General features: G+C 43.2%; 1 pseudogene; it reads right to left on the reverse strand.

The window, feature by feature from the left end:
• Positions 1-598: 598 nt before the first annotated feature.
• Positions 599-2,141, reverse strand: LOC132419397 (ribosome biogenesis protein WDR12 pseudogene; annotated as a pseudogene).
• Between the last annotated feature and the right edge of the window lie 7,448 nt (positions 2,142-9,589).

The raw sequence follows: 9,589 nt of genomic DNA on the forward strand, positions 1-9,589 counted from the left end.
AAAATATTTGTAATAACCCAATCATTCTGAAAGTATATAATCTTTCAGAGTCCTATAATTGACAATGTTTTAAACATGAATTTTATTTTATCAAGGGCAAATTATCATTGTAGACTAGTTGCAAATATCTTATAATTGTACAATATATGAACACTTGTCAGAAACCTCTGGAGGGTAGACATACACATGGATCTCTGGGGGGCTGGGCGTTGTCTCTCTGTGAATGATTGTACACGCCCCTGGTGTTTGAACACATTCTGAAAGTGGGACTCGTACCATGTCTGCAATCATCTTCCACCTTCATACATAGTCATGGAGATATTGACCGGTTTTTGGTGGATAAACAAAAGAAAACAAAGCAAACCCTTAGCTACAAAGTCTAAAGTAAGTGATGAACTTATGCCTGCCTCTTAATTCTTGGAATGTTCCTGTCCAGGTACACACAGTTCTTCAGGAATAGCACTCTTTTTTTTTTTTTAAATTAAAAACTCAGTTTAATTTCAAGGGTTTTCATAAGGTAGAGAATGCAGGCCATGTTTTACATTTAATAAACATAACTTATATAATAAGTACAAAATAAAGAAAAAGACAGTGATAACTATCATCAAGGGCGAAACAGTATATAAATTTTAATCTAAAAGGCTGCTTCCTGCATCTGCATCGATGTAATCTGAGAATTCTCTATCAATTTCATTTACAGAAGGAATCTCTGTAGCCAAATTTATCATTCACTTTCATGCACCCACGTGTGAAGTCGTAGGTGAATATCTATAGGAATACAATTTATTGTCTGCTCCTCCACTCAGAAGTAACCCTGTGACTGTCCAGTCTACACTCAGAACTTTGTCTTCATGAGCAGCCAGATCATAGAGAGGAGCCTTACAACTTCTTGTATCCCACAGCTTAACCATGTTATCTAAAGAGCCTGAAATGAGCTGCTGCTCATGGGCAGGAGACCACTTGACTGATGTGACCCAGCCTGTATGGGAGGTTAGGGACAGCGACACCAAAGAACCATCTTTAGTTCGGGGATCCCACAGTCTGATATGCCTATCTGTACTTCCAGATGCTAAACGTTTACAAAGTGGAGAATAGGAGATACAATTAAACACTTTATTTCCTGTCAAAGTTGACTTAAGACTGCCGGACTCAGCATCCCACACTCTAATTGTGTGGTCCCAAGATGCACTGCAGATTTCTTCAGCATCTGACCACAGAACCGAGGAAATTGCTTCCTTGTGGCCAGAGAGGGTCACTATGGGAGTTCTTGTTAGTCCCAATTGTTCTGTTTTCTGTTTCTTTCTCGGTCGATTTGTGGATTCTTCCATTTCATCTTCTTCATCTGTAGGGACTGTAGACCAAATCTTTAGCATCTTATCCCAGGAGCCACTGCAAAATTTGGTTCCTGTGCTATCAACAGCTATAGATTCCGCACTGCCAGCATGACCCCTGCAGCAGTGCAGGGCTTTCACTTTGTTTCTCTCTACATTCCACTCCCATAGGAGAATAGTCTGATCCATAGAGGCACTCAGTAGTATGCAAGACAGATTGTCTTTTTTGACCCAGGCCACATCTTTTACAACGTCTGTATGTCCCACAACTGTCATTATTGACTTTCCTTCCAAGGACCAGATCCGAGAAGTCTTATCTTAAGAACCAGTCAAGATCCATTCCTTTGCCCCGTCGATCGCACTGATCCAGTCATCATGGAACATGCATTGTTCTGCCTGAGGTGCAGTATACTTTTCCACGTACTCTAGTTCCACAACCTCTTCTGATGAGATGTTTTCCAGTTCCATGTGTTTGAACAAGGGCATTCGCAGAAACTGGCCCTTGATAAGGAAATCAAACTCCACATGTTTGTGGAACTCGTTTTTGGCCTCAAGCAATTTATTAATGATGTTACTAAGGTCAGCAATTTCAGAGGCTGCAGGTATCGAGAAAGGAACATCATCTACCGCATATTTCTTGTTGTCAGTGAAGAAGCGTGTCTGGAGCTGAGCCATGACTTGCCTACAAAAACGTATGGGTAACAGACAACCGGCGCTTTGGCCTCTCAGGACTGCAAAAAGAGGCAGCTCAAAGTTAGACCGCACGTGTCAGAGAAAAGCAGCAGTCGAACACTAGGCTTCCGCTTTCTTTCCTCGGGCCTCCTCAGCCAGCAGCACTCTTTTTAAGATTAAATTAATTCTCTTTTCAGTTATGAGGTAAATATTAAATAAAATTTAACAGCAATAGAATTAATCGAAGAATCAGAGTTTAATCACAAATCATGTGTTTATTCTAGTGACCATTGATTCTTGACATGTGCATACGTATTTGAACACTCATATAACAGTTAACATCATTTGTGTTCTACTATTTAGTTACCATTCAAAGTTAGTTCCTGATTAACCCTAGTGTTTCTAAGTATATTTACAACTTCATAAAGACAGAAAGTCACTAAACACAGATAATAAAGACAGAATTGATCACTAATCGCTGATCAATAATGACTGTATTGAAGGAAAACTGGCCCATTCTTATTGAGCACAAGGTTTCATTGTTTTGAAAACACACGCTCTTACATTTAGGTCTTTAATCCATTTTTAGTTTATTTTTGTGTATGGTGTTAAAGAACGTACCATGTCTGCAATCGTCTTACATATGTTCAAGCACTGATCCACTGAACTGGGGATGCTTTATTTCTTGTTGCTCGTTATCAAAGTTTGCATTCAACATTTCTCCAGATACTTCACCGTCTACACATTTCTGCTGTCTATTTGTAATACACTTTCACACAGTTGATATTGTAGAGAATATTTTTTCCTGGATCTCAGCACTCATGTTTTTGTGTAGTCATTAGCAGTTGTTCCTGTTCTGAAATGTGCAGTGAGCATCTCTGGATTGGCCGGAGGTGACCAGCTGAGAGACTATAGCACCTCACTTAACTCCTCTGTCACTGAGAGGCCTGGACGAATGGGACCTTAAGGTCCCTTGTGTTCATTCTTCAGCACATTTCCTGAGAATTGTACACATGGGGACACATTATGAACGAGACACAAAGGACCCTTCTCTCACGTTGCTGGGTGGAGTACACAGACTCCTGTAAATGAAAGTCTAAGAAAAATAACTTTGAAGAGCTCTATCAAGACAACAAAGGTGGCAATGACTGAAGGCCAGAGTGCCTGGGCCGCTGCTGCCAGGACAGCAGGCCAGTCTCACCAGAGCGGGGCACTCTCTGCTGCTGACTCAGCCTCCTTCATTACAGATGGCATTTAAGATGTGAGGGGAAAAGAAAACTTTAATGTGCAACGGGCTGGGGAGTGTCCAGTGTTAGACGAGGGGAGCCCTGAGGCTTTTCTGAGGAGATAACATCTGAGCCTCCCTCCAGGTGAGCAAAAGCCACCAGCCCTTTGAAGGTCTAGGGCAAGGGCACCCTAGGCAGAGGGAAGAGCAAGGTCAGAAAGTTGGAGATGGGTCCAAACCGGATGGTGAGAAAACACTGTGGCTCCATTGTCCTGAGTAAGGGGCATACATGATGGGGTGGGGGTGGAATGGGAAGGATGTGCCGAGTCAGGGCCTGGCTCAGGCTGGGAGTCTGTGGTCTGAGATTTGCTGCTGATGTAAACGCTCCTCTACGTTCCTAGTGCACATTGGATGTCCTGGGCCCACACAGGGGGAAGACAGAGGGTCCAGAAATCTTACTGGGCTGGATGCAGTAGGCGAGGCACCAGCAAGATCACAGGGTCTGAAATCAGCAGGGGCTTTTCTGACATCACTGAGACAATTTCTAACACAGGAGACTGAAGGCCAAGTTCAGCAGTCTTGCTCAGCATGAGCGAAAATGAATTCATTTATGAATTTGCAGAACCATTGTCTCAAAGAAAAACTTCATGTTTCTGAAGGTCCCATAGAAAGGGTACAAGGGAACCAGACCTTAGAATTCCTACTTCTGTGTAAGACAGTCACCAGGAAATTGCTTGGACAGTTTAAGGAACATATAGCTTTAAAACAAGAAAGAAAAGATGGAAAAGTAAGAAGAGTTCAGGGGTGAAGGGGCTCATTCTAAGCCAGCAGGCTGTGTCTGGTGGTAGGCAGCCGCGCAGAGCTGCACACTCCTTGCCCTGTTGCCAGGATCATTCGTATTGTGCTTTATCTGCACACTTACAAACACAATTCAGCTGAAGTAACTCTTACTGACTCAGCTATCTCTCACTTGACGTTCTCAGCTCACGGGCATGTGGTGTCTGCAAGAACCGCCTCCTCCAGAGAAGGCCCAGGGTCTCCACCTGACACATGTGTCCCCTATCCCATCATTTCACCAGTGTCATGTGGCCTCCTTGCTTGCCTCTGCACATCATGTTCCTGACGGGATCCCTTTTTAGGTGGGGGAATCATTCTTTTCAGCCATCACCTCAGGATCAATATCCTTTCACCTGCAATTTTACTTCTATATTCTTTGAAAGAGCATTTCAACAAATTCTCGATTTGAACAGGTATGTTTTGTATTTATTGATTTTTATGCATCCTTCAGTGTATCCTATGCTCTGTCTTCTGCCCTTGGCCTGTCGTGAAACACCTGTCTGAGTTTATCAATGACATCTAATCTCCCTTCCTGTTACCTCTTTTCCATTCTTCTCCACCCTTCTGTGACACATGTCACCACAGTCACATGTTCATTGCCATGATATTCGGTCCTTCCTTTGGGATGCTCATTATGCCTTCCTGCTTCTCTGATGCATCGTGCTCTGGTGTGTGCTCTGCCCACCACTCCCAGCAGCCTCCCCCTTCTCTCTTCCTTTTGGAGCTCTTCCTCCCAGTTCAGCCGTCATTACTGGGCACCAGCTCCCAAGGACTTACCTGCAACCTGACTTCCCCTGTCCCCGAATCTGGACTCTGTAGCATGTTTCCCTGAGTAATTACCATGCATGAAACCTCATTTCTCTCCCTCTTCTTCTCCTCAGCTACAACCCCTGTGGATGCCCCATCTCTCCTGGGCTCCAGGGCTCCATGGTTCAGAATCATCCATGATCCATTTCTCTATACACCGGAGGTTATCAGGCCATGTGGAGTCCAGCTCTAATGGAGTGAGATGAGCAATGATGGGCAGAGGGCAAGGTAGAGACAGGAGGTATGTACCAGGTCAGGCTGTGATTGGGGGAGAATAAAGGGCAGTGCTCAGAAGAAGAGTGGATTATGGAGATTTTCTGAAGGTAGAACAGATTGGAGAATATTTTTAAACACAGGTGGAGAAGAGGTCTGATAGGTTACAGTTTAAAGAAAGTGGAATTCTCATTGCTAGTTTCCTCAGAAGGATTCAGCTACTCACCATCTTTACATAGTAACATCTTATCAACTGTTTTTTCAGTTAGAGAAAGTCCAGGTTTCACATCCCTTGGAAACTTATCCTATAAATTTTCTAGCAGTGAAAAATAATAGGCCAAGGTTATGCATGGCAACACTGTTTGGAATACCAAAAAATCAGTAAATATTGGCATTTATTCCCATGTGGATTGGTGAAGTGAGCTGGTGCTGTTCTTTGTGTTTTGTCTAAATATCCTTCTGAGCCATCGCACAAGCCCAACAGAATGTATGAAGCAGAGGTGCAGTGTGACACGTCTTCTCCTGTTACTGAACACAAGTTCCTGTGCTCGATGCCCAGTGAGGCCAGGCAAGTGGAATGTCAGTGTTTGGAGCAGAGAAAGGTGTATTGCAGGGCCACGCAAGGAGATGGGTGGCTTGTACCCAACAAAAGCCCAAACTCCCCAAAGGCTTTCAGCAAAGCATTTTGAAAGGCCATGTGAGGGGGTAGATGTTGGTTGTTGAAAACTTCTTGGCGCAGGAAAATCCTTTGTCCACGAACGTGTCACGGTGTTCCTGTAAACCTCCAACAAAGAAATGTTGTCTGTTCTGCAACTTTTATCTCTAGATGGATGAAAAGTGTTATCCCCTTAAGGGTTAGAGCCTTGAGAATGAGCTATGCTGCCTATATCAGGCTAGAGGCAACATTCTTAACTCAAAGCGAAGGCAATAGAACTTAGAGGTTAAAACATCCACTGTGGAATGAAATTCGTTCTGCCCTATGATGACACTCCTTACAACGTGTCTGATCGCCGTGCAGCTGGGACAGTGTGTGACCGAACGTCCAACTTCTTTCCCACCAGTGTGGCTGTGATGGGACCAGAGACCTGAATGGGGAGGTAAGTAGGGACGCCTTAGTCTTCTGTTACCTCCCAGCCAAGGAGCTCTTAATCTGCGGGGATTAGGGAGCCCAGGGAGCCTGGGCCCTCCCTGAAAGCACGTATAAAATGTGTTTGTGCACAGGCTTTTGTTCATATAAGATTAAATGCTCTGGGTGCAGTCTCTCCAGAATATTTTATCAACATTTCTAGTCTTTAGTTATTTTTGTGAATTGTACCAGGACACACAGCTACAGTAGTTTCAACACATATTAATTGTTAACTGTACTGAATAAAAGTAAGCTTTCGAGGATTGGGGGAGACTGGTCGTTGAAAAGGTGTAAAAACATTCTGTGAAGTACATCGAATTGAGAGCATTCGAGCCTGCACTATGAGTGTTACCAAATATTTTAATAAATAGTAGTTTGTTTCCCACTTGTGAGCTGCTAGTTTAAGTCTTTTGTTTGTTTCTCTTTTAGTTTCTTTTTCTACATAAGAAAACCGAACTTATCAAGTCTGTCTGTCTGAACAGGATCACAGGAGAAAAATTTCAGGGCTGGTCTCGAGAATATTTTTAGATGGCAGGGCCTGTTTCTGTGGTAAATTGTAAACATTTCATAGACATGATTTTAGATGGCTTCGTGCTCTTCAAAAACTACCCCTCCAGGCTAATGTGCTCGTGCTTAATGCACTAATGCATGTAAATATTTACGCTTCCGGGGCCAGTGTGACCAGCTGCCGAACAACCAAACCAACAAAACACTAGGGAACTCAAGGATTTGTTTGTTTGATTTCTGTTTTTTTAATGGACTAAACTTGCCACTTGCTGTTCAATCTGTAGAAATGCCCAGTGTATATAGTCTGAACCTTGTCTACTGAGAGCGAGAGTATCTAGGACATCAAGGTAAGTTAGACTCACATGTCTCTCTAATTATACTCTATTTACACTGGGTTATGTAGTTATATTTATACTCTGTCCCCAGAATGCCAAATCTCTGGTTGAAAAAATAAGAAATTTGCAAATTATTTAAAATTGTGGGTGATGTAGAAAACAATATAAGGCCATCTCTTGCTTTCTGTAGATCCAGATTATCCAGGAATAAAATGCCTTTAGGCACCCAGAGCAGAAATGCTCCTTGGCTCTCTCACTCTTGGTCAGCACCGAAGCCCAGGGCACCCTGAGCTGCTGCTGCCAGCACGGATGCCCGGCTGCTCAGCGCCGCGGGGGCTTTGCCTGCTGCCCACTCGGCCTCCTTTATTTTATATGGCATTGGACACATGGCAGAAAAAGAGAAATCTCTAAGTTGGCAGAAGCCACCAGGTATGCAAAAACGGTGCTTTTTAATATTGGTTTGAGTTGTTTGTTTTTCATGTAGCTCTCCCTGACAGAACAGGCCCAAAAGAGTTTTGAGACTAAAATGTACCTTTTCTTCCACTGACAGACCGTAGTAGCCAAACTAATAAATTCATCTGTCTTTTCTATGAGCCTGACATAAATTCTGACTTGCCTTGGGCAACTAACTGATTTCCGGCTGACTTCAGCCCAGCGAGTGCTCAAGAAATGTTCTAGTGACTAGAGTAGAAAACAGTGTGCAGCCAGGGTTTCATTAATTGCGCTTCGTCTGTGTTCTGTTTTTAATCCTTACATAAAGATCCATTCTCATCCACAGAATAAACCTACCTGTTGCTTGACTCCGAAATGCATTGGCTAGGCTTTACGACAAGCTAGTTTTATAACACCACATGCACAGTTACTGTTGTTGTGTTTTAATACAAGCAGTGCACATTTTAATTCAAATTTACCCTACTTTAGGGAAATAATTCCCTTGTGGTCCCGTGGTTAGCACTCGTGCTTTCAGTGCAAAGGGCGCTGCGGGAGTAAGACCCCAGCGTATAGCCATGTTGCAGGGCCCCAAAACTCCCCCAAAATAACCAAACACATTTCCCTTTCATCCCTGTCAAGGTGTGTGATGTTTATTTGTATAATTTCCCCAACCTTTAAATATTTTTCTTAAATCTATGTTTACACACAAATAACGTAGATTCATTTTCATTTCTGTTAAATAAATATTTCCTGTTTCTTTGCAACTTGCTGTTCTCATGTAACAGTAAGACTTTGAATTACCACCATTTCCTTTTTCTTTTCTTTTGGTTTTTCCATTGCTGTATAATAGCAGTGCCAAAAAGCTTTCCAGAATCAGGTAACGCTGTTATAAGCATATCCAGTTTCATATTTTATTTCTATCCCTCACTTATTATGCTGATCACTATGTAAATAATTGTGTCTAATTTTTTGTGTATAAATTTTATTTAAAGTTAATAAAGCCCAGTCACCAAGCATTTTTTGTGGTGCCTTTACAGAGTCTAGTCTTGTTTCAAATTCCTTACAACTTCCAGGCAAAAACTTCACTGTAAAAGTTAGGTTGAACTTTAGGCTGTATCTGGTGCACCTAATTCTGTTATTCAACTTGGTGGCGATGGGCGTTCCCTGGTGGCCTAGGGGTTAGGATGCCGGGCTTTCACTGTGGTGACTGGGTTCTACACCTGGTTGGGATCCCAAAAGCCATGCAGCGCAGCCAAAAATAAAATTCTTGTGGTGATAACCAGTTTTCAGATGAATTAAATAAAAATATCCAGCACATTAATGATAAAACACAGTATTAAAAGTGAGTTCATAACATGGGGCTTTTGCAGACGTAGGACCAGTGGCTGCTGCTCTGTGTCTGAGAATAAGGAGCCTCCCCTCCCACAAGAAAGAGACATCTTCTACCTGACACCACGAAGGGGTGACAGGGGCTGTGGCTCAGCAGGGATGAGGGGAGAGAACCAAGTCAGCCAGTAAACGTGCCCCTGAAACTGACCCCTTGCCCGCTCAGTCCTGTCCCAGACGCTCACGGGCAGGGCGACCTCAGCTGAGATGGGCCCTGAACTGGCTCTTAAAGCTTCAGACCCTTGTTGCTTCATCTTCCCAAACAATCCCCAAACCGTAAGGGATTTGCTAACTTTAGGACAATGCCTGTAAATTAGTAAATGTTTTCCCAAAGATTGGAGGGATTTTTTATTTAGTTTGAATACAAGTCTTTTAGAACTAATTTTATGGCCAATATCCTCTTTTTCCTTTGCTGCCATCCCCAACACAGCTTTTAAATCTGTTCACAAATAATTCACAGGACACTGAGGTTGGCATTGAAAACGTTACGTTGTGCACATTGGGGGCTTGTGCGTTTTCATTGTAGGTTTTACAATACATTGGCTTTGGTCACCGGGTTCCTGAGAGGTTGGGCCCAGGCCTGAAGGCAGCTCCCAGACCCCAGCCCTGGATACATCATACTTTGAGATGCGGCCTATGTGGCTCAGCCTCTGTGGCCTGGGGAAAATTCTACTACACAGAACAGTATTTCTAGGAAGGCTTGCTCTTGCTGTTATTT

The sequence above is a fragment of the Delphinus delphis genome, unplaced genomic scaffold, assembly GCF_949987515.2.
Source record: "Delphinus delphis unplaced genomic scaffold, mDelDel1.2 scaffold_84, whole genome shotgun sequence".
NCBI classification, from domain to species: domain Eukaryota; kingdom Metazoa; phylum Chordata; class Mammalia; order Artiodactyla; family Delphinidae; genus Delphinus; species Delphinus delphis.